General features: G+C 39.2%; 1 protein-coding gene across 6 annotated transcripts in view; it reads right to left on the bottom strand.

Annotated features, from left to right (window-relative positions):
• Positions 1-27,102, bottom strand: part of RAPGEF2 (Rap guanine nucleotide exchange factor 2) — a 162,103-nt gene that overhangs the window by 116,591 nt on the left and 18,410 nt on the right. The window contains exon 1 of one of the 6 annotated variants that reach the window (XM_085546406.1): positions 11,806-12,080. The exons of the other annotated variants lie outside the window; for them this stretch is intronic. The gene's annotated coding sequence lies outside the window, so the exon portion shown is untranslated. Of the gene's footprint in view, positions 1-11,805; positions 12,081-27,102 lie in introns of those variants that run through there. 6 annotated transcript variants of the gene reach the window in all.

Below are 27,102 nucleotides of genomic sequence, written 5' to 3'. Positions count from 1 at the left end.
TTACGCCACAACATAAAAATCCAGCATTGCTGATACTAAAATCCCTCCCATACACAAAGGAAGATGAAGTATTCTACTTTTGGCTTCCCAACAGCAGAAAAAAAAAATTAAACTTTCTCATAGTTGCTGTGCAGAAGCATGTCCAGGTTTGTGAGTAGTTATCAGTGAGCCATACCAGGAGTCATTTGCAGAAAAGATTAAAATGAAGTCTTTGTTATGTGGTACAGACTTTGCCTCCCTCACATCAGGACCTTCACACTCAGGGAATAGCTGTCCACCACGTGGAAAGCCAGGCACAACCCTAAGTAACACATTACTGTAAGTTAAATTATTCTTTTTAACTGCACTGTAAGCTATCACAGCATTTTTCTGAAAGTTATTCATAGTACTGTATAACACATAAAGAAATTTGTGGCTTTCAAAAAAGATTTATTTCTTCAGAATAAGGTGATCCAACTGGCAGCTACACAGATCTTATTCTGAACTGTGGGGAAAGCAAAGCGAACTAACAGTGATTAATAATTTATCTCTGAACACAGAATAAAACTGATAATTCTTCATATACTGGACTTCCAAGTGCCACTTAAGACACAGAGTACCCCTACCCACCCCAACTCATAACTACAGCTCTCAGAGACAATGAGAAGAGGACCTGAATGGAAGAGTATCTAAAAACAGGTACCTTCTCATCCATGCTCAGAACAGGTGACTGGGATCAAAAGGCAACTTTGGAATGCAAGGGTCTTTTAGAGACATCAAATGTTAAAATAGTTATTCTAGAACATTAGCTAAACCTGTTGGGAAGACAGAGTTCTGAAAAATTTTGCCATCTTCAACCTGTATGAATTTATCTTGACTAGAATGCATCATATATCAGGAAACCTGTGACAAAACATTACTCCTCAGTACCCAGGCATGACTAAGCTTTAGAACCAGCTTCTATCAGAACGGCAACAACCGAGCACAAGCCTTCAATTCCTCTGTTTTGGCTATGTGGTGGGAAAGGAATATAGGCACTGTATATATATCTTGCTCAGGCTTGCTGACACAAAAAGTGTTATTATTAGCTACACTGTGAGGAAGGACATTTGTTCTGAGTTAGGAAAAGAATTTTTAAACCCAATTGGTAACAGGAAAAACAAGCAAATTCTACCTGGAACTGAAGCACCCGTATGTGAAGCTCATCAGGAACAACTCCCAAAACATACTAAAGAAAGAGAAAAATTCCCATTTTCATGGTCTGTCTTAACTGGGCACTGTCCCAGCTCAGAACAAAGCACACTTCTGCAAAGCCTTCAGTTGCATTATTATTATTACTTCTAAAATTCAGAAGCTGGAGAAATACTATAGAATCATGGTAAAACAAATGTAGAGAAACAAGGTGCTTCAATGCGATACTTAATTCAGCCTTCCTCTCTTTCACATGTATTTTCTTTGGGTTGTGAATACTTTATTTAAACAAGTTCCTCTCGAAAGAAAATTTCATTCACCTTCATTTATGCTTTTTTTTTTTTTTTCCTAACAAAAAACTGGGTTATAAACCTCTCCTTCCATGTAATGCCTCAGAGATTCACATATAATAATTTGAGCAGTTGCTGGTTTTCAATCTTAACCAGCAGAACCTGCTCAAATGTATAAAATGGAGTTGGAAGGTTCAACGACCCACCCCACAGGAACAGACTTTTAACCCCAGCTCAAAATTAGTACAATTGATTTAACATACCCTGCTGGTCATAAAGCTTTTAGCTAAGTAAAGAAATTAAGTCAATCGGGAATATAACCATCCTATATGATGAGGTTACATGTGGAAAGGGTGGATGGGAAATTAAAGCCTGCCATCTCGTCAAAGTCAGTGCATAAACTAATGAGCATAGGAAATTACAGGGTAGTGCTGTGAATTTCCTTTCTGCTTTCCAGAGTCTCAGAAGTCAGACAATTAAATGCTTAACACAGAAGTATAAGTTCTGTAGTCAAAAATCCAATCTTTGGTCGCGTGTCCAACTGCAAACAAAATGGTTTCACCACAAAAGATCTCTCCCACTGATCGCACAGTTCAGAATTATAAAAGGCACTTATGTTACTCACCATTTGAAGTATATATAATTGCCTTTTCATGCCTTTTCAATATTTATAGCCAACAGTTGGAAACGTGCGTTAAATCTGTTCTACCCATTTCACATACATTGTACCAATGTTCACATATTTTGTTGCATTTAAGCCAGTCCCCAGGGGTTTGGTTTCATTTTGTTTCCATAATGCTAAGAGCAGACTCAAATTGTTTTGAGACCATGTTATTTGCCCCATTTTTTTCACTATTTATATAGAATAAGATTCAATATCAACTACAAGAAAGTCAGTCTTGTAACAAACATCAGTTACTAAATACAGTGGTTACTAAATACAAAATAACTATTTGCAACAGAAATGTAACTAATCACTTGATTAGTTGACAGGTTTTGAACAACAATTTGGTTTTTTGGATATTTTTTTCTTAGCATGTTTCATTTAGTTTACAGGTTAGATCCACTACACCAGTTTAACCACAAGGACTACAATCCAGACAACTTAGGCATAACTAAACTAGTCTAACCAATCCACATGAAGTAAAGATATTCCATCTCCCCTCCTTATTTGGCCTTGCTGAAATCTTGATAGGCTTTCCATGCAATGGGCAAGAGCCCTCTATTGTCTGAGAAATGTAAATTTCTATGAAGCTTAGGTCACAGCACTTTAACATCATAGACAAGAGGTAACCACAACTACACACAGCACCCTTTCTTCAAACACATCACTACAACTACTGCAAGTCACTGCATACATCACACTGGTACTCAGACAGCATCACACTTGTTGGGAGGGGTGAATGTTCCTAGTCACAAGCAAATAAATTACAGAGACATTAAAGAGCTGTCATTTGCCAACTGATCTGTGATAGTCATTCACATAAAGATTTTATGTTCATCACTGCAAACAAGCTATAAATGTATTAACAGACTAAGAAGGCAGTGTTGCTCGGCTGATGAATGGACAACCAGGTACACTACACCAGCACAATAAGTTGCCATCATATCTCTGCACCTAAAGGCAGTGCCCAACTACTTATGTTTTGTCTAATTTCTCCAGAATACTCACACTTTCCCTTATCTTTTTTCAAAACAAGGCTTCACGTAGCTTTGCTGAGCATTAGGAGCTCGAGGCCCAGCTGTGAATTACAGCCTTTTTCAGCACTGTCCCAAGTGCTGAAAACCAGCAGACTCCACCTGCAACTTTCTGCATTTTTCCTTTGCTACTCAGGAAAAATAATAATAATAATAGTAATAATAATAATAATAATAATAAATAATTTTAAAAAGGAAAGCAAAGAAACAAACAACCATAACCATCAAAACCAGGTTTCCTAGAGGTCCCCAGGGGAGACCCCAAAAGCCCCAAGCGCTCTCCGGAGGTTCCTTGCTGCAGACTGACATCAGCATCCTCAGGGACTGGTGAGCTGCCTGCCTGATTACCATGACAACTCGCAGGCAGAAAACAAAAGAAACTAAGCTTGCTGGAAGCAACGCTCTGCCAGAACTTACAACAGAAATATCTCGGCAGTACTATAATCAACAGAAAACAGCAAATTACTTTATATCACTGGCCTGCAACCATTTTGTATTGCTGGCTTACAATCAACCCAAGCAAAAACAGAAAATAAAACAAAAATCTTACCTTTCCAGCTGCTGACTGGAGCACTAACTCCAACAGCAAAACTGCACAACTCCTTTATGGCATGGACACTTCTATTTTCACTCAAGAAAAATCCTACTTCTCAGTTTCTTTACATTTATGAGCCAGTAAATAAAGGGAAAGGAGGAGGAATGATTACACTATAGCTGACTTCACAAAGGTTTCAAGTGCAATATGCAACTTTTTTTTATCATGTTTAAACAACACATTAACATTCATTTCGGCTGACAAAATTCGAACATTCAGCTCCTTAGTTCAGTTTATAATTCAAACAAAAGCTATATCATTTGATTTTTTGTTTTAAAAAGAGAAAGCAGAAAACTTTGAGAGGTTTTTTGAGCGTTTCTTCCAACAGATATTAATCTTTCTCCAAGCATCGGCAATAGGTCACAGGAAAATTATTCCTGAACAATCAAGCAAACGATCAAACTGAAGTACATATTTGCGTGTCAAATCTATTCGCACCCAGCAGTTCACCTCGAAAGCTGCTAGCGGTCACATCCTCCCAGAGCTGCGATTACTCCTCTGTGCAAATGAGGTGATTAGAAAAATGCTGAAGTACTTTCCACAGAACAGCCTCTCCAAGCCTCAATTTGCTAGCTCAGGTGTTTCCTGAAAGAGAGGCTGCATTTTATAATTCCACATTTTCATCTTCTGGGTTTGGAGCTGAGTTTTTGGTTTTTCTTTCCTTCCAATAAGGAACTGTAGGATTCTGAAAGGACTTGTTTTTGTCTTAAACATAACTTCAGGATGAATCAGTTCCAATATCTCAGGTGGGCTGACTGGAGACATCACTCTAATCTGACATGGCTAGATGACCATAGCCTTAGAAGCAGAACGGCAACTGTCAAAGACATTTTCATATCACATTGTGAAACACTCAGTGATTAAGCACTGTAGCATCACCACAGTTTTGAAGCATTGTCCCTAGCATTTTTTGTTGCCAATGGTTAGATTTCCTTTCACTCTGACAGTGGCCATGTCTGAGTCCTCTGTAAGCCAATCCGATCTGCCAAAGCCACATCCTGAAGGTTCAGGCTACTGTGCTGACCTTTAATGGTCTAAGTCCAGTGAGGCTATGAGCATGCCCACACCCAGCCCGTGTGAGGCTGCCCATGGCACAAGGAGCAGACAAGACCATTACATCTCTGCAGCCAACCAGTAGGATGAGCAGGGCTCAGCCCATCTGCTCTGCCTGTGTCTGCTAAGGTGAAGCTACACCGAACAGCTTCAGCAGACAAAACAGATCACTGTCCCACAGGCAAGGGGCTTATCTCTCTACATTCAGCCTTATCCAGTGCTGCATCCACAAGGGAAAACCATCAGGAACAACGGCCTTAAGAAAAGATACGAGAGAAGCAAAGCATAATGCTTCACTGCAACACTCCACCAGTCCAGAAAAACTGCGCTTTATAGAGAACAAGCCATGCAAGTTGGTTAGGCTTGAATTGTCTGAAAGAATTTGGAAACACTTTCCTCTTTATCATTCCCCATTAGCAGCTCTAGATAGCTCTTCCTCGGTATTCTGAGGTCCCTTTTATCTTATCACACTATCAGATCCAAAACCAGTTCCTGCATCAAACTCCAAATCCAATATGCAACACCTATATTCATTATTGAATCTCAAATTCCACACTTTAAAACACTGGATTGGAATCAGGAGTGATTGGATTTCAGTGACTGTTTACCTCTGATCTACAAGCTGTCTACTGAACTACAGCTTAATTTCTAGTAACTGCTACCAAGATAAGTGCTGGTCAAATCACAACTGTTTTATTTACTTCTTTTTAAAGTTTCCAAGAACACTCATGTGTGGTACACTAGCATTTCTCCCGACATCGTTCTCCAGTTCTAACAAATAGCAACCAACATTTACAGGTCAGCAGGTAGGGCAGCTGCCAAAGGACCAACAGCAGGTTTTGCTGAATGGAAAAACCCAACACACCACCACCTGAAAACTCCACACAGGACAGCAGCAGACTGTCTTTCAGCATCTTAATTCACCCCATACTAAAGGCAAGTTCTAAAACTTCACAGTCTTTTCAGTGTTCCATCAGATGTCGTATTCTTTGCTTAGTATAAGTTAACTAAGTCTTAATATGAAAAAGCTTGCCAGTTGCTTCACAGACAGACTGAGCATATGACAGCCATCAATTTACAAAATCTTAAGATACTGCTCATCAATTGATGAACGACTGATATTTAGTCTTAAACACTGAGTGTTTACCTTCACAGTAGCACATGTATGAACTGCAAAATGGCATGCTAAAGTACATGCATTCTTCATTAGAGACTAGTATTTTACTACCAAAAAGGACAACACGCTTCTTTATCATGAAAAGCAACCCCAGGGAGAGCCCAGCTGTGATGTGTGAAACATCACAGACAAGTTCTGACCATAGAGTACCCCACATGAGCCCTTGTAATACCACTGGAAATCCAACTGTAAACGGGGCCAGGCACCACGTCAGTATCTACACATTCCTAAGAGTGTGCTAAGAAATATGACTAACATTAATTACCTGTTCCCACAAGCCTAGAGTGTTCTAAAGCAAGAAAAAGAGATGAACATCTTTCCACTTATTCTTCTGCATCTAGCTCAAAACCACAAGAGGGATCCCAAAAGGCAGCAAATATTTTCTGATGACACCACAGCCATGGAGCAGGGCCATGGCCAAGGAGGTTGGCTCCAGGAGCACCCAGTGCAACTCATGGCTGCACAGCACTCACTGGCTTACCTGAGTTTTGGGCATGGAGGGAGAGATGTTACTACTAATGACAGTGTGACTAAAAGGTTTTTTTGCAAAGGCTGGGCACAGCGGCTGAGTTGCTTGATTTGCTTGGCTGCAGAGTACTGGGAGGGTAATGCACAGCCCTGTGGTGTTGGATATGAAGAACTGAGATGCAGACAGGTCTGTCATTAGCTGTGACCTCCACTGGCCTCACATTGGTACCAGCAGAGCTAATTGCTCCTTCTCCTCCTCACTGTCCAGCCTCACTGAGCAGGGCTCATTAAGTCAGGAACTTGACGACACCAAGACAGTCTCCACACATTTAGATAGCATTTCTCTGCTGGAGAAATAAGCCACAGAAGCCCCAGAGAATGAGGTGTAGAAGGTAGATTCATAGAGAATCAGCTCAGGAGCAACAGAACTGGATAATAATTCCCACCATGGAAACCCAGGGTGTCTCTATATCATTCTCACTGCCCGAGGTCCAGAAACTCAGCTCAGGAGTTACTCAGTCAGCCCTATATTGTCACAGGCTTTTCTCAGAGCACTCCTTGTGTCTCCCTACGCTGTTCCATCTCAGCTCAGGCATGTGGCGGGACCTGACTTCTCTAAAAAATCCCAGCAGCACATGTAATCCAGATACTAATTGAGAAGGCAGCCTTTCAGGGGTGGGACTTCTTCCTTTTAGAAAGACTCCTCCTCCCTCAGTTAGGCTTAGCACAGATAATGATGATTATTTCTAGTGACCACCATATCCAAAGGGTGGCTTGTTTGTCTGATTTTATCTATTTAATCTGCAAATGACTAACAGCCTCAGGCAAGCTGGTTCAGGAAACAGCAATCAGACTGTCAACATTTCATCAACTATGTGTTGTACAACCACAACACTTTCAGGTGGCAGTTAGTCATTTTTCCTGCATGCGCGGCCCATTCATTGCAGCTGAGTACTGCTGTTGAAAGAAGTTTCCACCTTGCTATGCTAGTCCCTCTGCCTCCCCTTCCTCACCAGTATTAAGCCATTTCATCACTCCTATTTTTTAATAAGGATCTGGTGGGTTTCTTTTCCTCTTCTACAAACTTGGCAATTTCTGTATGTTGGCAAGCACGTCTATCTTTTTCTTTTTTTTTTCCCCCTGGTAACTAATTCAAATAAATTAGTTCATTGAATTTCTACTACATTCTCTCCTATACCTTCAATATTTAGACAGAGCAGTCAGGAACACGGTTGATGGCCAGTATAAAAATGAGTTAGTGGCCTCTAAGCAGCTGCTACAAGGCAAGTGCAAAGCTTAAATAACCACCAGATGAGGAAAGAAATTGTCACCTCTTTTGGTGGATGCTAGAAAAAGACTGGACATAGCAGCAGTTCCAAGGCCCCACACATTTTATGGACAGACAAACCCTGCAAAATCTGGTAGAAGTTCTATGTAAGTTCCAGCTGTGCTGCTAACTAAAGCCATTTGGCACTTACGAAGGAGCAGAAGGCAGCTGGGAAATCTATGACAAGCCCATCAGCTGCATGTTTCTGGGGAAACAATCAGCAGTGCAATATTTTCTTAAAAACCTTGTTTATGGCTGTTCATAGAAATAGGGAACGCCACAGCTTCTGCTTAGAGTGCAGAATACCACGATTACACTGCTTTTCTTGGTTCTTACTCTTCAATAATGAACCGAAGGAGAAATAAAGCAAGACTTGGCTTCAGATCACTGTCACAAGCAACAGATTTCAGTGGCCTGAAGCTCTCATTGCACCTTAGCCCCACTCTGAAGACCCAGCTCAACACTCAACACTCACTTCCACAAAACAGTAGGGCTCAGACGCTGCTCAGGAGTTCTTATCACCAGGTGCTCCAACTGCCACCACTGACTGTGTGACCTCCCTTAGCCAAATCTCTATTGATCATTTCCACTTCCTATTTGCAATGACCTTAAAATATGCTACTTGCATGTTCCAGGGAACCAGCGCCCAGTAGTGGTTATGGCTCACTCCTCTGCTGCCCAAATTGAAATCTAGACCCAAGGAATTGGGAACACCTTTGTGCAGCCTGCCAGAAATCATTTTATCACCTCAAACAATGTACCAGTACAGCACAGCACATATCTTCTACTGCCAGTCCTGCACAGCTGGTAATGTACAGATGAAGGACAGTCTGAATGACAGTGACAGTCCCTGCTCAGGTTTCCTCCAGTTTTGCCAGAAGACATTCCCCAGTGTTACAGCTGTGATGTAGCTGACTCTGTACAGTTGTCTCACCACATCTCAGAAAATGGTTCTGCAATTCTTTTATTTTTTGCCTGACATTGACTGGTGCTCCTCTGAGATGGTTGAATTTTTTGAAGACTCAATGAACACAATAGTCAAGAACAGGAAGTGCCTTTTTTACATTTTTTTTTCTGATTGTTTCCTTCAGTGAATCAAGAAAATGTCAATTTCAACCTATTTAAACTGTAATTATTGAGTAGCTTCCATTCGAGGATACCTTGATTTTGTCTTCAGTGGCACATCAAAAAAGTTAGAACTCTAGACTGAAAGGAAGAATTCATAGTCTCTGAAATTATTAACTCACACTGAAAATTCACAGAACATACCATCCAAGTGAGAAGTTAGAGATTAGCTATTTACTAGGTTAAGGCTACAGTCACACATAGTACAAGTACAGAGCACAGGTGGCCATTGAATTATATGCAAGGTCTATTTGCCCTTCACTAAATCAGTTAATAACTTCAGGAAGTTTGGAGCCAACAATACATGCTTAACATCACCATTACTGGGGTGGGGGGTAACAGAGGGTTCCTCCAGTATTTGGGGGAATGTTCCCAAGGATGCGGGTGCAGAGAAGACCACATGTTCACACCAGTCCTCAGTCAGGTAATACTGTAACCAGACTCTCCTTTACATTCTTCCACAGGAGCTTACAAGCAGAGCAAGAATGAAAACTGCTAACAGCAGCAGAGACCTACAGAAGGAAAACACTGAAGTTTTCTGAACTTTTTCTTGCCCAGTTACAAAACTGGGTGGAAATCTAGAAAAGCTAGACTTGCTTCTTAACCACACTGAAGGAAAACAGAGACTTCAGTGCCTGGAAGATGACAACACTATATCCAGGCTACTGGTCAGTTCCCTACAATGCAAAAGCTCTCTGGATTTACTTTGAAAATACTATGTGATTTGGGAACGAATTACACCATTTTTTATATTTTAAAGAGTGGAATACATTAATTTTATAGCTACAGCATTGCACAGTAGATCCTTGGGTATTTCACCCTTTAAGTCTTTGGCAGTAGCTGATCACCTTGTGACAAGAGGATGTTCTCTCCTGTTAAAAATGGGAGCTTATTTAAGGCCAAACACCTTCAGTTTTGCTGTAAGTGAGTTAGGATTCCTTCAGGACAAGGGAAGGGAAGCAAATAACAAATCAAAAGACAGATCCCAAGAAAAAAGCACAACTTTCTGTGATAAACTGAGTGGCATAAGGTTTGATAGCACACAGACTTTTCAGAAGACGCCCACAGTCCTTTCTCATTCAATTAAACTTAGAAAAGTCTTTTAGAAAATCACTTTACAAGAGTAATTTGAGGGGAATGAAAACAGTTTGTCAGAGAAAGCCTATTTTTAAACTTGATTTCATACTTTGGCAGAAGAAAACTTAAATACTGAATTAATAGCTTTACAGGAACTGGTGGAATCTGCAAACCTGATTTCAAAACTAAGTCAAAAGAGATAAAAAAACCTTTGTCTTTTCTTAGAAAGATTAGGTCAACACAGAGAAGTAGTTTTTCAAAGGTACTTATCGAACAAATGAATTGAGGATCCAACCTTTCCCTTCAATACATTTATTCTTTTGATTTAAGAAAGGTACTTCTGAGTGCAAGTATTTCTCTCTGTTTTCTTAACTGCTAGCTATTTATAACCCAATCTGACAGCCTGAAAGAGATTTCAGGCAGGAATAAAAGATGAAGAAATCAAGAAATCTTAAGAAGCTGGAAACATGAAGATTTCAAACAGGTTGGGAAGCATAGAGAGCCCATGTTGGGAACATCAAACACTTGAAAACAGCAAGATTTACTCATATTCTTATGTTCACAGAATAACCTTTGGAAAAAAAAAAAAAAATTAAAAAACAAATCAAGTACTCCATACCAAGACACCTGACCTGAAATTAAAGTTCAGCTTTTCAACGTTTTTTAAGTTATAACTTAACATTGACCTTTCCTTAGCTTGGTCACTAAAAGCAGGTAACAAATCTTAATACCCTATTCACTTTCAACTTACAATATACATTTATAACATGTTCAAATGAAAAGTGACTTCAAGAAAAACAGAGCTTTGTTGGTTTTCAAGTAAAAACAGCCTACCCAAATTGTCAGAACTTACAAGTGAAACGTAATGCTCAAGTCTTTTCTAGGTAACATTTTGTTCAAAGAAATGAACCGCCCAAGCTTTCATTCTTGGCTTTACAGTGAGCTGGCAGAGGAGTAAAAGAAGCTTGACCATTTGGCAATGCAAGACCAAGAATTCAATACATGGCAGGCTGACAAGACAATTTTCTGGCTGTAAACTCATTCTCCTAAGCAAATCAAAACCAAGAGATGCTTCCATTGCCCTTCTGGTTAATGTCATTCCATTCACTGGAACAGCCTTCTGTTTGACTATTAATATGACTATTACCAAGAATAAGTTTTATTTCTGACCTCAAGCCAGCAGAGTAAAGTCCAAGAAACCCTGGATACATTCACAGCACGCAGCCATTGCTCACATGTATTCAGATTAACCCTTGGAGCACACTGGTTGGTGAGCACATGCATTACTAAGCACAAATTCACGTCACATGGAAAAAGGTTTACGGGAAGCCTGCTTACACAAAAATATTTAAAAAATAATAATAATAATGAAAACAAACCCATCACAGTACCTGACCAAGCAGCACCACACAAAGCAAGCAAAGGATTCCTGTATTCACTATTTGCTGAATAGCAAAGAATAAAATTCTGAAATTAAGTAACTGGAAGTTAGTATATCAAAACAGGCATGCAAATAAGCATGCACTCAAAAGCTTTAATTTCTTCATAGGACATATCCCACTGCCTCCGGTGTCAAAATCTTTAATTGGTATATTTTATTAACGAATTGCACTGGGAGGCAGATCTAACAAGCTCATTTGATAAGTACATGTTTTTCAGTAAGAAACTATATCATGTAACAGTCCAAATTCAGACACCATGAAAGAAGAATCCTGTTACTGCAGAAGCATTCTGGTGTTATAAAGATACTTGATTTAGCCTGGCTGCAGTCCACAGATCACAAGCACACAGTGTGGTATCAGAAGATGAAACAAAGTGATTGTACCTTTTAAAAGTGTCCCTTTTATTTTCTCTCTTTTAAGCTCTCCTGCATGAACATGCCAATATTGCAGCTGAATCCCACAGTATGATTTCACAAGCTTCTGTTTCAGGTCACTATCTTACAAAGTATATATAAGCATTTTACACAACACTGGAAGCAAAAGTAACCGAAGAACCTCTTACTGTTACTTTATCTGACTGTCTGCACTGTTTCCTACCTCACCATTTGAACCCCAGCACACACAGTAGCTGTTTTGAGAAAGAGCACAAAGACGCCCTAATTATTAGAAATCCCTGAACAAACCTAAGCAGCAGAGTAAGATTAATACAGTCACAAGACCCAGAGATTAATCTATTTACCAAAGAATCTGTGCAACAAAGCAGTCTAATACCAGAAGATTACTGAAGCTAGATTTTCAACGAGATAAGAAGGGTCAAGAGACCTGGAGAGTGCAAAACATCTCCCTAATAATGGCTTCCTCTAAAAATAAAAATATGTTCCAGAAGACAAAGGTTCTACCTTGCCAACATTTAATTTAAAACAGCCTAATTTAAAAAAAATACACATTAATTAAAATCAAGAGTCAAAATTACAGTAAAACGCATTGCGAAATAAGCCGAGTAACAAACAGACCAGTAAAATAAGCCCCATTTTAATTCATTCTAGAGAATGAATGACAAAAAACAACCTAAAACACACACACCCAATAAAGGGCTCCATGTTTTAGAGCAATATGTTTCAAATCAGTAAATTGATTCCAAATTTTAATTGAAAATATTAAAAAAATATAATAATAATCCCAAACAGTAATTGTAGGAACTATTTATTCCACGTTTTTCACAACTGAAATATGGGATTCTTCCCTAAAAGCTACTGTAATCATTTTAAAAGGAAAAGAAAAATAACCAGTTGGTTCTAGAACACAAACCTTTCACCAAGCTTAAGAGAAAAAGGGAAAAAATAAGATAGCTCATCAGCCGAACAGAAAGAAGGCTCTGAGGTCCTGAGGCTTGATAATCATCTACAGCATCATGTGACAGATATCCCAGTGACAGTTTAACAGAAGGTGATACAGTGAATTCAATAACCCAGAACCTGGAACAAGATAATTCCAACTAGGAATGTAAGGGACCATTGCACTCTGTGGTTGTACCTTGTAGATTGCTGGCTGCATTCAGCCAGCTTACCTAAAGAATTCAGAAAATCCTATCACTTACACCAGGATCCAATAGTTTTCTAAAGGTGTATTCACAATGAATGAAGTGCAAAAGACACCATAGGAGTTTCTGTGTCTTATACAGAAACTCAGACTGATCTTAGTACATTCTTGATCATTGAGTCAGAGTTCCACTTGCTTAAATTCTAATGGCATGTTCTCAACAAGAATTTCATTTCATGCAAAGGACCTTAACACAACCAACAAGTGATATCACTTGCACCAAACGCATGCTCACCCTTACCATTCCTATCATCTTATATTTTCCACTGTGTAGTACTAGTTTTCAGTTCATATGGCATGAACTAAATTATAGACAGTTGACTGTTCTAAAGCTGTAATAAAGCTGAAGCTGCTCCCAAGCCTGGGAAAGCATATGCATGAAGGGAGAAATTCTTCCTTCCATCTAGGGCATCCAGAGGGGAAAAAGTAAGGATGACAACAGAGGGATTAATGATTTATGATAGCTCCCAAACTCCATGCCCCAGTTTCAGAGGGAGGCCAGCTGGCCACAGATCCCAGAGGAGAACCTCTCCCAGCTCAAGCAAGCCCTTACACTAGGCAGTGCCAAGCAGTCCCTGCAGCCCCTATGAGGCTGGCTGTTACTTTGTGGTGCACTGGGCACCAACTCCTCTTGCCTGAAGGGAGTCCAAGAGTAGGAAGCATTTAGGATGCAAGAAGAGTACAAGGGTCAGAGCCTTTTCCCTGTGTGGTGAATTTCATTGATGTTCAACTCTCAGTCACTAGAAGCTGCAAACCTCTAGAAGTAGATGATTTAACATTGCCAAACTGAAGGGTAGCACAAGAACCAACTGGAGGATGCAAGGCCATATCATTCCCTCACTTCTCAGTGCCTACACTTAACCACACCTAACTCAGTTTTAAAAGCAAGTCGTACCAGCCACATCCTCCCTTCCTTTTTGTGTTAAATAATTATCTTTAATAATACCTTTATAGCATGCCTTCATTTTCCCACAGTCTCGTTAACCTGGTGATTTGAAAACAATAGAGTTTCTTGCATGCAAAGAAAGAGGATGCAGCTGCTTCCATCTATAAATAAGATGTTATATCAGATGTGACTGCTATTGTGTCAGCAGTCAATCAGTTACATGGTAAGATTAAAAGCAAGGGTGGAGGTGTATTTTTTTCCTCTTTCTTGGAATCGAGAGGTCCTCCATCTTAAACAAAGGACCAAAAAGGTGACCAGAAAAAAAGTAAAACAGTTAATGCAAGTCATCTCTTGTACCCTCCAGCATCTTTACAGAAGAGAATACAGAACACAGGAACCCAAGTGGCTTGAGCATCTGTCTGTGGATGGATTCTTGTGTCATAAGTAGAAAGAAAGCCAAAAAGAGGGGGAAAGGAGAAAGCCACTACCTACCCTTGTCACAGGTTTGAAAGCTTTACTGTCGCATATCAGAGATTGCCTCTCTCATATACTATTTTCCTTCCTGATGGCGCCAAGTGCTATAAATCACACTGGCCAGTAATCCAAATCTAAAATGCACTTAAAGGTCAGTGGAGTTGTTATAAATGAAGAAACAACAGAAAAGAATGCAACTTTGTTTTGCTTTTTCATCTCCAAAGTTTTCCTGCATTATGCAAAAGGAAACTTGCTAGCAGGAAAATCTTACTTCTACACACAACACTGCTACAGGCTTCCAGCACCAATCACTGCACTGAGCAGAAGAATGCTATTTCCACCAGGAGTAACAAAGGGAAACTCCATATTCACCAAGTACTCCTTAGATAACTGGCACATTTATATTATATTAATTTATTATATTATTTATATTATACACATTTATTATATTACCCTTTGCACACATTTCTCCAAATAAACACTGCCATGTTTATGAAGTACAATATAGCATAACTAAGAGGTATTCCTCTAGTTAAAGCTCAGCTTGACAGAATTTGTATGGACTACTGGAGAAAGCATCATTTCTTTAGCATATATTCAAAGCATAACTGCAGTATACTAGATCTATTTAAACCAAACACCAGACAAGCTACAGAGCCAGACAAGCTCCATTTATAATCTGTATTAAGTACCATATTTAACATGACTAAGCTGAATATCTACAAGTCTTTTCATAGGACAGTACACTGAAGGTATGCTTTGTATGAAGCTCTTATTGGAAAGAAGCATTTCCAGCTGCCTGGATCTGAAGCTGCCAGGTAATCTCCATCTGACTTCAGGACAGAAGACCTTAAACTTGGTATTTCTTGTGTCTCAGTACAAAGCAACTCCTCCACACCTGATGTTTTCCTACTCCAATACATGTAAAATGGGCAAGACCATAGACTGTATCCATTGAGGTTGTATCGTTAAGCACTATTGACAACAGAAAGCATCACCACATTAAAGAAGGAAAACACAACAAAAAGAGTTGCTCAAAATAGAGAAGGTGAATTCAAGCAAGCCAACTGCAGGAACACAAAAACCTGCAGGCATTGCATAAGGACACATTTTGACTTCCCAGCAAACATTTAAGAACAGCTATAGTGCTACAGCTCATCTGAACACTTCCGTCACAACAAAGATACAATCAGGAAAGACCATGACCTGTACTGTTCTGTTTTTGTGGGGGGTTTTGTTTGTTTTTTGTTTTTGTTTTATTTCTCAAGGGTATCCTCTAGTGCCAGCAAACTAAGGGAGCCGCCGTCCTCCTTCCTTCCTTTCCTCCCTGCATGCCTCCCCACCCCCCGGTACTTGCTACGCAAGTGGTTTGTTTATAGACAGCCAGCCTTTTTACATCTCTGCATTTTGATCACTGCTGCTTTAACAAACAAACACACCACTGCATATTCTTTCAAACAGCACTGACAGTTATGGTCAAATTTACTCTATACTTGCATTTGGGATCTGAATGCAGAACCACAGCACAATATACAGGTTATATTGCATAACTTGTGTATTGTACATACACCAGCCCAGCATTCCTCTGAATTCATCTATGGTGGATAAACAAGCATTTGCACTTCCTATTTCTTTTCTTTTTTGTCTATAGTATACTTTACACTCACTGATACAATCAACACACTTTCCATCACATATATAGTTGGAGATAAAACACAGTCTTCAAATTGAACTGCACCTTTATAAATGGGAATGAAATACAGAACAGATGTAAGAGTCAAAACAAGAATAATTAACGGAGAAAAAGGATAGAGGAGTGTAACACAAAAGGTGAAAAGGTTGGTGCACTAATCAGAAGGTTGGATCATTTTCATTCCATAATACTGAAACATAACAAATCACCAATGCTAGGATTTTTCATATATCCATCAGGTGATGGACAAATACATACAGAACTAGATAGCACCTGCAGTAGCTTCATTTAAACAGGAAACACAAGAAGCCAGGCTTTTCAACTGTTATTCTTATCTCCAAGCATACAAGGGTTTGGAACAAATTTTAAGGTCAGAGAGAAAAACATAAGCTATTACAGCACAGCCAACAACATAACCAAAACCAGATTTTTTGTTATATTCTGGTTATATTTGGGTAGACTTTTTTCCCCCCTCTCTTAGACAAAATCCAGAAAGATTAGTAGCTTTTAATGAACATCATGTTGAATACGAGTTGGAAAATGTTTATAGTGAAACACAGGAATACAAAACCCAAGGACTTATTTCAAAGGGAATACAGCAAAGTACTACAGAAAGAACCTCAGAAAGGAATTACTGGACTGATTTTTTGTCCTATCTTGTCATTACTGATCATTTTCCAAGTTTATGACTATGCCAAAACCAAAAAAGCTTATATTAAAAGTAAAAAGCAAAGTATCTATTAAAAGTAAAAAGGCAAAACACACCTAAACAAAAAGACTTTAATAAATTAAAAAAAAAAAAAACAAAAAAAAAAAAACCTGCCATAGGAGTTAGGGAAGGAACAGTTCAGGAGACACTCTGCCACATAATTGCCTGGCAACTGCAAAAAGTTGGATTTAGTCACCCAGGGGTGTTTCCTACTTCATTCCTAAAACAAAGCTCAAGTGCATTATGTTAGAAAAACAAAACAAACTCTCCCCTCCCCTATCATTAATAAGCCAGTTTCATAGTCCAAGAGGCCTGTCAGGCAACTTGGTACTACTTATTACTTGCATTGTTCCTTACTTTTGCTTTTAATAAAAACTAAATAAACTTTTTAAAGTTTTCAGCAAGGACAGAATCAAGGAGAAGCCTTTAAAAGAATGGAATTACACTGAGTTCAACTTACTCAACAGAAACAGTAGACTGCACTCACCTTCCCCTACTTTTGCTGTCCTTAAAGAGTCAGTAACATCAGCCACCTGCCCTTCATCAGAGAGCACCTGCTGGAGAAGGGACAAAGACTCTGCCCCATGGGGTTTACTTCAACAATTCGCTGCCTCACCACCCAGGATGTTTAGCTTTCAAGGTGTATGCTGTTCTCAGTGTAAAATGAATAGAATGTACCTGCACTTTGTTATGTATGCAAAAGCACAGCGAGTTCGACTCTTACTGTTCCCAAAAAGCATTACTCGGTCATTTCTAATACAAGGGACAGTCATTTAAAAACTTAAAGACTAAAAACCACCAGGAGCAGAATAGAAGTGAGTGTTGTTTCACTCAACTCAAGCTGCTTGCCACAGCCCATCTTAGAGATGCATTTCTGTAGAGGAACTTGACCAATGCATTTTATGCTATTAAAAGACAGGCTAGCATCCTGCTTTGAGCAGGGAAGTTTAACTGGAGGGGTTTCATGGTTGCAGGCTTTATCATTTGGAACAGCAACCACAATTTAACCGAGGCACTGGGCAGCTTATGCAACTCCAGCAGGGCAATATCGAGTGCTGGCCAGAAGCCCCAGCCAGCTCTGCAAGCTGTGTGTTTTAGTCTGCCCTCCCCATGCTCTGCAGCATGTTCTTTGGACCTCCCTGTCCACTGCCTACCCCAAGCCATGCCCCCCTTGATATGAAACAGTACATGCAGGGGGGCGAATGAGTGTCAGACTCTTGGGATTACACTCAAGCGTCAGCTTGACCCTTATTACATTAATACTACCAAGGAGAATTATACCCCAGGTTCCTCATCCTTAAGGATGAGGGCAGGCCTTTTAATTGGTTTCACAACTCTCCCTGTCTTTCATACTCCTTTCAGCTCTGGCACTCACCCTTCCCTGTTATCCAGGTGCTGGCAGGTAGGCTGGATAAGGCAGAAAAATGAGATAAAATTAACCTCAGATCATTTTCCTTAGTCTTAGATATCAGGTACATCTGAGACAGTCCTTCTCAGCCTGTACCAGCCTGCTCCCGAGAGCCACAACTTAAAAACAGGTGAATGCTCTTCCTGCCATTAAAGCTTTAAGAACACAAAATTTTAAACAGTTTACTTGACCCTGTCAACCACTAAATTATAAGTTTCAAAAGTAAATATCTCTATCATTCAGAGTTTTATCATTGAAGAAGATAAAAATCTAAAGACTTATTAAAAGATTCTCCTAATGAGCATGATTTTAAGCCTAAGTGTTGATGGGTTGTTTTCCTCCCTCTCACCACTCAACTGCCACAGTCAATATGCAGACTGTCTGTGTGCTAAGCATCTTATTCTCCTGTCTCTGAAACTCTCAGCTGACAATAGTGCTGAGGGGTACTGAACAGAGAAGTCCACTTCCACCTGCAAAAGACAAGCATGCTCTTTCAGCTCAAACACTAGAATAATGCTGAAAAGAATGTAGAAAAACAAGGCTGAGGTAAACAAGAACAACCTGTGTTTCAGAGGGTATAATCAAGGCTACGTGTCTTGGAGACCAACACAACTTGGACTTCTCAGAAACTGCATGCAACGATAACCTGTTGCTCAATCTGCATGGCAGAAAAAGCGTTACTCCTCTTTCTCTCCTCCTCCCATTAGCACTGGGCTAATTTAAGTTGCCTCATAGGAATGCAGAACTGGTTACAGTTGTACTGAACTCGTGTCCTAACTTAATGCACACGTGCACCTTGAACATACTCTGCTATGTTAAGAAAAACAAATACTAGTGGAATGCATCAGGACAGAAAGATCTATCAGGACAGGTCACCACTACTGGGGAGAAAATGTAACCTGCCCACATAACAATCAGCCCTCTGGAAACAGAGTAATGGTACTTGATATCAGTTCCTCATAAACTCAAGTTCAAGCATTACTTAGCAGCATTTGTTCATGCTGAATCAGTGTATTTCCTTAGCTGTGTCCTTTCTGATCAGAATTTCAGGTCAGAATGGAAGCAGGGTTCCTTCCCTAACAACTCCAGTACAGCTCAGCTCTCACTGAGCTCACCACACTCAACAAGAAAGCAGAACTCATTTTATATATATATATATATATACATATATATATATATAAAATGATATATACATATATATATATATATATATATTTCTTTTTATTTTTTAAGTTGAAAAGTTATTTTCCTAATCTACCTTTATTTTTTTTTCCCCTGTCATACGGATTTACTGTAAATGAAAATTTCCATTTATTCTGCTCATGAATAAGTAAGAAAGAAGGACAAAGCCAGCTAAAGCTAGTAGAATGGCATCTTTCAATATTTACTTGACCCTTCAGCTTTCACGTTTCACAGCAGTTATACAGCTTGGAAATAAATGACACTGTTAAGTTATTTGCATCATTGAATTCTCCTCTGAAAGAAAGGAGAAGAGGAGATGAAGCTGCAAGCTTGTAGTTTAGCACCTAGAAGTGAGATCAGGCACAAAACAATAAATTTAGGAAAGCTGGTATAGCTAAATGAAGCTATATTTAACATTCTACGCTAATGAAAGCTCTCTGTTGTTATAAGCACTGTGTCTATCAATCCAAAGTGAGAAATTCAGGACAAACACAATTCAGTCAGTCACTAAATTCAGAGCCCAGCTAATCTGGACAAGTATACAAATCTTTCTGGTTTATGGGATACTTCAGAGAACATCAAGATAACATCCACCAAGTACAGTCATCTATCTCCATTAAACGCTTCTGTGGCATAAAGCTGGACGGAAACCAAGTCATGCCAAATACCTCAAAGCATTCCAGTAAGAGCAAGGGCTGGAATTCACAGTATGTTCTTTATCAGTGTTGAATGCAGAACTGGCGTCTGATCACCCCTATGCAGCACACCATGTATACCAGTATACTTCAAGAACAGCAGCCAGTTTATGATTTCTCCAGTATAAGGGACTGCTCTGGTCCCAACAATCCCCTCCCTCGAATACTGAGGACTACACTTTTCTCTAATTCTTTAGATTCTGAATTTCTTCTGTTTGACTTGTGGTCCAGCAGCACTACATAGAGGGAGATCATAGGCTTCTGCTAACTAAGTTACCTCCCCACAAAAGTAAAAGTCTGTGGGAAGGGAAGTAAACAGAGCTCACCTCATTCAGGTAACTCTCTAGAACGCCTTTTTCTATGCGTACATCAGACATGCAGTTCTCCAACAGAACATTGCCTCATCCATATGTTTATTTCACATGCCCCAGTTAACACATCCAGCATTCGCACACTGGCACGAGAAAAGAAAGAAAAGTAGCAAAGTAAAACTGTAAGATGACATTATTCATATTTCACAGGAGTCTATGACCTGGAATACAATGGGGCAGTTACAAAATTGTGCCATGGAGTTCTTATTGAAAATGATATTCAGAAAGAAGAATGCCAATACATGAACATGAAAAGAAAATACGTAACATGAAAGTCACAACCACAATATTAACACAAAAAACCCAGACAGTCAGAGCTATCAAAATGTCTGCCAACAGGGCTCAAAACCAGCTGTTGGCTTTGCCAAATCAGTTCGTTTCTGAAATGCATTCCTTTGTCATCCTCCCAGTGGCACCCAAACAGGATTTCCTGCATTAAACTCATTTTTCAGCATTAAGTAGCATTCACAGGGAATCCAGCTTTAAAAGCATTGACATTAAGAGCACATTGTTTATCCTCTGCATAGCTACCGAGCAGCAACTCCCGCTACCCAGAATTAGTGGTTCTAACAAACACATTATTCCATTCTTTTTCAAGTTACACTAAAATCTGAAAAATTCCAAACTGTTTTGGTTTAGCACAGCTGAAAACAAGTTTTGTTGCCAAGATTAATCTAAAGCTTCAAAGGGCACAAGGGACCTCGAACAAAAGGCACTACAGCACAGTCTGGGTGGACAGCAGTGTCATGTCATACTTCTCAAGTTTGTAACTGTTAATTTAGATAAGGAAAAAGCAACTCAGTGAATTGAATGAGATCGTTCTTTAACAGACTTATTCAGTGTTAGGATAATTTAGGTACACCACCTTTTCCTATTATGTAAAAATTGCCATTTGCTGAGGCAAACAAAGGGCTACAATTGCTTAAAAGAGAACTGCAGCTTAAGATCATTTGCAAAGCGATATCTCTCTCGTTGCCAAACAATTACCGTTTATTATCTCTAACCTGCCTTACAGCTAACGAAGACGACTCCCATTCATTTGCACTTCATGAATACTGCAATAGTCGAGCAGAAGTAAATCCCACACAGCAGCTGTGCTCTAACAGCCTATCAGAGAAATGAAGAGCCAAAAAGATGACTACCAACCATCAGGCACATCCTCTGCTGGTGCCTGCACACATATCTCTGCAAGGCGGCCTCAGCTGCTTGGCACAACTGAGCCACAAGTGACTCAGTGCGGTTAGCGATGTCCTCCTCAAGGAAACTTTCAGTGTGCAATATCTCATTTAAAAACATGTCTTATGAATATTCGTTTTGTCTCCATTTCCCCTTTTCATTAATACTATAAATAACTTTTTTTTTCACCCTAGGATTTTCTGAACTCAAGGCCTGGAAACACTAGCAAGTTGTCACAATAATCTATGCTTCTCCTGTCTTCACCACCCAAACTGAGACAATGTAACAGCTAAACATCCAATCATGGATGTTTCCCATACTTAGCTCCTTTGACTTGAGACTCAAAAGGAAGAATATGGGAACCCCCTACAAGGTCTGTCAACAAAGTTACAGCAAATCAGAGCCCAAGCAGGTAAGCAGTCATGATGAGAAGGTGATAAGTGAAATAACAATAGCGCTAGACAGAACTTCAAAGACAAACAATTGAAGAACCAAGTGCTATAGATCAGAACCACCTTTGGCAGCAACTGATTCAGGTGAGATATGATTTAGCAGTCTTCTGTTTTGCTCCACAGAAACCCATTTTCTTAAGTACACTATTCCAGCAAATATGTCAGAAACTCGCCTACTGTGATAGGTATGGCTTTGATGTGCTGAAAGACGTTGTCTGAACTGTTAGTTTCCTCTTTCTCACGAGCTATCAATAGTGCATATCAACAGCTTTTCCAGCACGCCTCTGATACTCCATCACAGCCAAGCACTCATCCTGACTCATGATCAGCTTCCAGTAATCTTTCATTATACAGAATTAATAAATAAATAAAAAATCCATGACCCCACCTCTTACCTTCTAGAAAGCAACATTTTTTTTGAAGAAGAAGATATCCATTGGATATACACAACCAACAGGATGCAAGTTTTTGTTTAGAACTGCACCAAAGTATAGGAAAATGGTCACTGTTTTCAGACATCACAGCAAAAAAAAATATTTCCATGAAAAAGAAACCCATCAAGTTAGATATTTGACAGATGGCATTTAGAACTTCAGGTCCTAAATTCCAAGTTCTCTTAGACAACACAGATTACATATTTTGTTTGCAGTAAAATCTCATTTTCTTCTTATGTGCAATCAAAATCTTTACTGTTACATCATTTGATATCAAGCAAGGTCATAAGATCACACTAAAGGATTTAAAGCACCTTATTTCTAAACCCTGCTGGTCTTGTCCCAGTGATATCCACAAAGGGCTACAGCAGCACAGAAGCAAAGCTAAAACTCTCCTCAAGAGTAGGTACTTTGCCACTCCTTGTGAAGATGGGAGCTCAGAGATCAAGTTGATAGATGGCAGATACAACCAAGAATTTACAATTCATATCCTTAGAACAGCTAACTGACTGTTTAAAGCATTCAAGCAAGACATTCAGTTGACATCACCTAGTCCAAGCATTACAGAAGCTTCTTAACTAAAATACTGTGATTATAAGCTGGATCAATTTACAGGGTTCATGACTTAAGAGGGCTATCTTTTTAGGCCTCATTTAATTACACTATAACTTGTACATAATAGTTGCTGTAATCACACTGCAGAGCTCAAGAATCCTTATTACAAGCGATTAAAAGAAAACCTTATGTTTCCTTTCAAAAGAATTGGCCTCTAAACAGTTTTAGTCCAACTGAAATTTATACACATACAAACCACTAGGGAGCCTGTTCTATGTACTCTGCTATGTTTTACATTCTACTCTAAATGCTCAGAAATCAACAGAAATAACTGCCAAAATAACATACATCAAAAATGTACTTTGAAGGATGCAACATAGCTTTTACTGTGCACACAAATATGAGTGCTTCAGGAGCACCACTTCCATCCTGTGCACTACATGGGAACCTGGCAGTTCACATTAGCTCTGCACTTGGGAAAAAGATGGAAGAAAATAAATAGAGCAAAATGAATGAAGACTGCAGAAGCTTCAGCTAAGCCTCCTAACACTATCAAAAAGACAGAAGTCACTAGAAGAAAAGCTTCTATCAGTATCAGCAAGGACAGTACTAGGCCTTGAACCTGGCAGGCAAACAGTATCTTACCTTCCATTAGTCACAGAATGGTTTGGGTTGGAAGGGCCCTTTATGATCACCTAGTTCCAATCCCCCTGCTATAGGCCAGGTTGCTCACAGCCCCATCCAGTCTGGCCTCGAATGCTTCCAGTGAGAGGGCATCCACAAGCTCTCTGGGCAACCTGCTCCAGTGTCTCACCACCTTCACAGTAAAAAATTTCTTCCCAATATCTAGTCTAAATCTACCCTCTTCTAGTTTGAAGCCATTTTCTCATAAAAACTCCCACCCCAGCTTTCCTATAGGCCCCCTTCAGGTACTGGAAGGTCACTGTAAGGATCCCTCTGGAGCCTTCTCTTCTCCAAGCTGAAGAGCCCCAGCTCTCTCAGCCTGTTTCATAGGGGAGGTGTTCCAGCCCTCTGATAATCTTCACAGCCCTCCTCCAAACCCACTCCAACTTCTCCATGACTTTCTTGTGTCAAGGAAACCAGAACTGGAAGCAGTACTCCAGGTGGGGTCTCATGAGGTCAGAGTAGAGGGGCATTAGGACACATGCATTAACTTGATATTCAAATACAGTATAACATCAAACTTCTATTTTTTCCTCCCACAACACCACTACTTTCTAGCTTCCTCATGAGTTGAGACAAGGGAATAATCACGAAAAAAAGTTACTATTACCAGCCTTGTTCAGGCAAGATTGCAAGGATGGTTTGCTTTGTCATTACACTCCTGCATAACAATATAATCATAGCAAGTTAGATGCAGAACACAAGACTACATTTGCATGTTTATTTTACTATATTTATTTCCTTCCTATTTGCTACATATGTGAACTGGCATTACTTTTTTTAATTGAACTATGCATTTTAAATAACGGCATAAAATTGCATATATTTCACTAAGTACAAATCACACCCTTTTCCAAAGGCACAAAGACTGTTTTGTTCCAGCCATTCACTTGTCCAGTATGCAAAGTATATCTGTCCATCAGCTAGCATCCTTGACAGCATAATTGCTAACCAGAATGTAAAAAACATGAGGAGGGTCAGAACTACGGAAATACTGGTAACATGCCTTGTCACATGCATGCCACTGGTACTAATTTAAGATTCTCCTTTGTTAAGACTCCCCTCCAGCCACTGTTGCATCCAAAGCAGGATTTTGTAAAAGGTTAAGAATGCCTAAAAAGACACTGTTCTGAAATCAGTCATTTTTGTACCACTCCCTGTAATTTCCAAAGCAAGCAGTAGTTCTAATCATTAATGGTAGCCTCTTCTCTCAGAAACAGACTCAGCTTTTCTACCAGTCCTGAGATTCCACTTTTCTTGCTTCTTACCTCAATAAAAGTATGTGTAAATTTACCTTTGTGGACACATAAGAAAACTACAGGCAAATACAAAAGGAAACTACATTTCATTGAAGGCATGGCTATTCTCATTTCACTACTGCCAAGTCATTTTTCCCTCATGCTATGATAAAGCTATATGCAACATCAGAAATACTGAGGCCATGAAAATACATAAAGAAAAAAAAACCCTTTATCTTATCAAACGTGTCCAGTTAATTTTCACAAACATGAGAAAAAAAAAAACATGTAAACATCTCTTTCTTCATTAACAGCTTTCAAGATACTACAGTAATAAGGAGGGAACTGGTTTGTATAATCCTGTTAATTTGGTAGGAAACAAATGCTTGTGGAAAGACTTATTTTCATACTAAGAATACATTTTAGATAAAGATCTGATACAAAATCAGAAGCATTGATACTCTATCCACAAAATGTATTTAAAAATTCCAAGGTCTGTATTGGGTGAAAGAATGCTCCTTGTAGCACGGCGGCAAATATTCAGGCTCACATAAGTAATCCAACAGGTACATACCACTGCAGAACAGGTATTTTTCTAGTGTTATAATCTACATTAGAAGATCCAGAATATTTCTATTTTGAATTCAGCAATTTTAATGGAATAGAAGCAATGTTTTGACTGCTAGCAGGCTGCCATTCCTTACATTTATGAAGAATAACCTCAACTTTCAGCCTATGCAGGACAGCCTACGCATAAGAAAAATCCAGCTTCTACAGAGTTGAGCATACATGAGAAACACTACCATATTCCCAGTTTCAAATCCCTACTTCCCATTCAGAGACATTAATCAAAATAAAACCTTGTTTTAACTATACCTATGCCTTATGAGCATTAGTAATCTAGAACAGCACCCCAAATATCTTTCAAAGCCTGTACACCCTTGACAGTTATTTTCAAGGCCTAGAGCTAATCATCTCATTTCTACACCAAAAACTAAATATTAACTAAAGAATTTTCAGTCTTCTTACTATTTATACTCTGCTTCCAGAAGAAGAACATTCCAAGTTTGCTGGGGGAATGTTTGTGGCTCTCCACAGGGGTTTTGCTAGGTACAACTGTATAGATGTGGCACATAAGGGCATGGTGGTGATGGGCTAGATCTTAGAGGCCTTTTCCAACTTTAATAAACTCTAATCTCTTTAAATCTGCTGAAGTTAAGCAGGATGAGTAGCTTACGCAAACCAGAAAGAAAATAATTTCTTCAGGTTCCAAAAACACAACCATTCCTGGAGTTCTACCTTTACTAAATCACTGTTTATACTTTATTAAAAACAGCACAGAAGTAAAGGATTTCTCTGGGATTTTTTATATAGTGCAGATCACAATTTAGAAACATTAAAAGTCTTACCTTCTTGGACTTTAAAAGAACTTCATGTAGGAACATAGGGAAAGTGAACTAGCAAGATTGTACCTAACCAATAGAACCAAATGTAGTTCGTGTTCCCCTTTCTCCACCTTAGAAGAAAAAAACTATACTTGGAGAATTACACAGATGAGATCTTTGCAGCTGTTTGAAAGATCAGTGAATGTCTGATATCCTCACTTTAGTTTCCAGATATATCCTTTATTAACATTTTTGCAAAAAATGAAGTCCACGAAAGAAACAGTTTAAACACAGTTCTGCTATTTCAAGCAACTTATGTCCCTACATAACAAAATAAAGTGTATTTTTTCTATTTTGTAAAGAAATTGATCCTCCCAATGTCCTAAAGGCTTCTTGTACATTTTCATCCTGTTCATGGCAGAACTCACTAATAGCTATGGCTTAAACCAGCATTCACTCATGGCAGCTGCTGATGGACCACTCATCTGCTCACTGCTGGCTCTTTGCTACGCATGACACGTGCTGCTAAATGCAGGCTGTCAGAAGTGTTGAAATGATTCACTTCTAAATACGGTAAATCTAGGTTATGACTACTTAAAGAAGTTGTTCCTTAACTTCAGCTGTTAAAAACGAACTAACATGTAAAAAATACTGTCAGTTTTACTGTCAAATTTGGCATTTACACTTTTCAAAGGGTATAAAAAAAATTATCATCAGGTAGAAAAAATGGTAACTTTTT

Source organism: Coturnix japonica, chromosome 4 (assembly GCF_054131305.1).
Source record: "Coturnix japonica strain WE chromosome 4, WE-NBRP24, whole genome shotgun sequence".
In the NCBI taxonomy this organism is placed as follows: Eukaryota; Metazoa; Chordata; class Aves; order Galliformes; family Phasianidae; genus Coturnix; species Coturnix japonica.
This window is presented reverse-complemented; position numbering and strand designations above follow the sequence as displayed.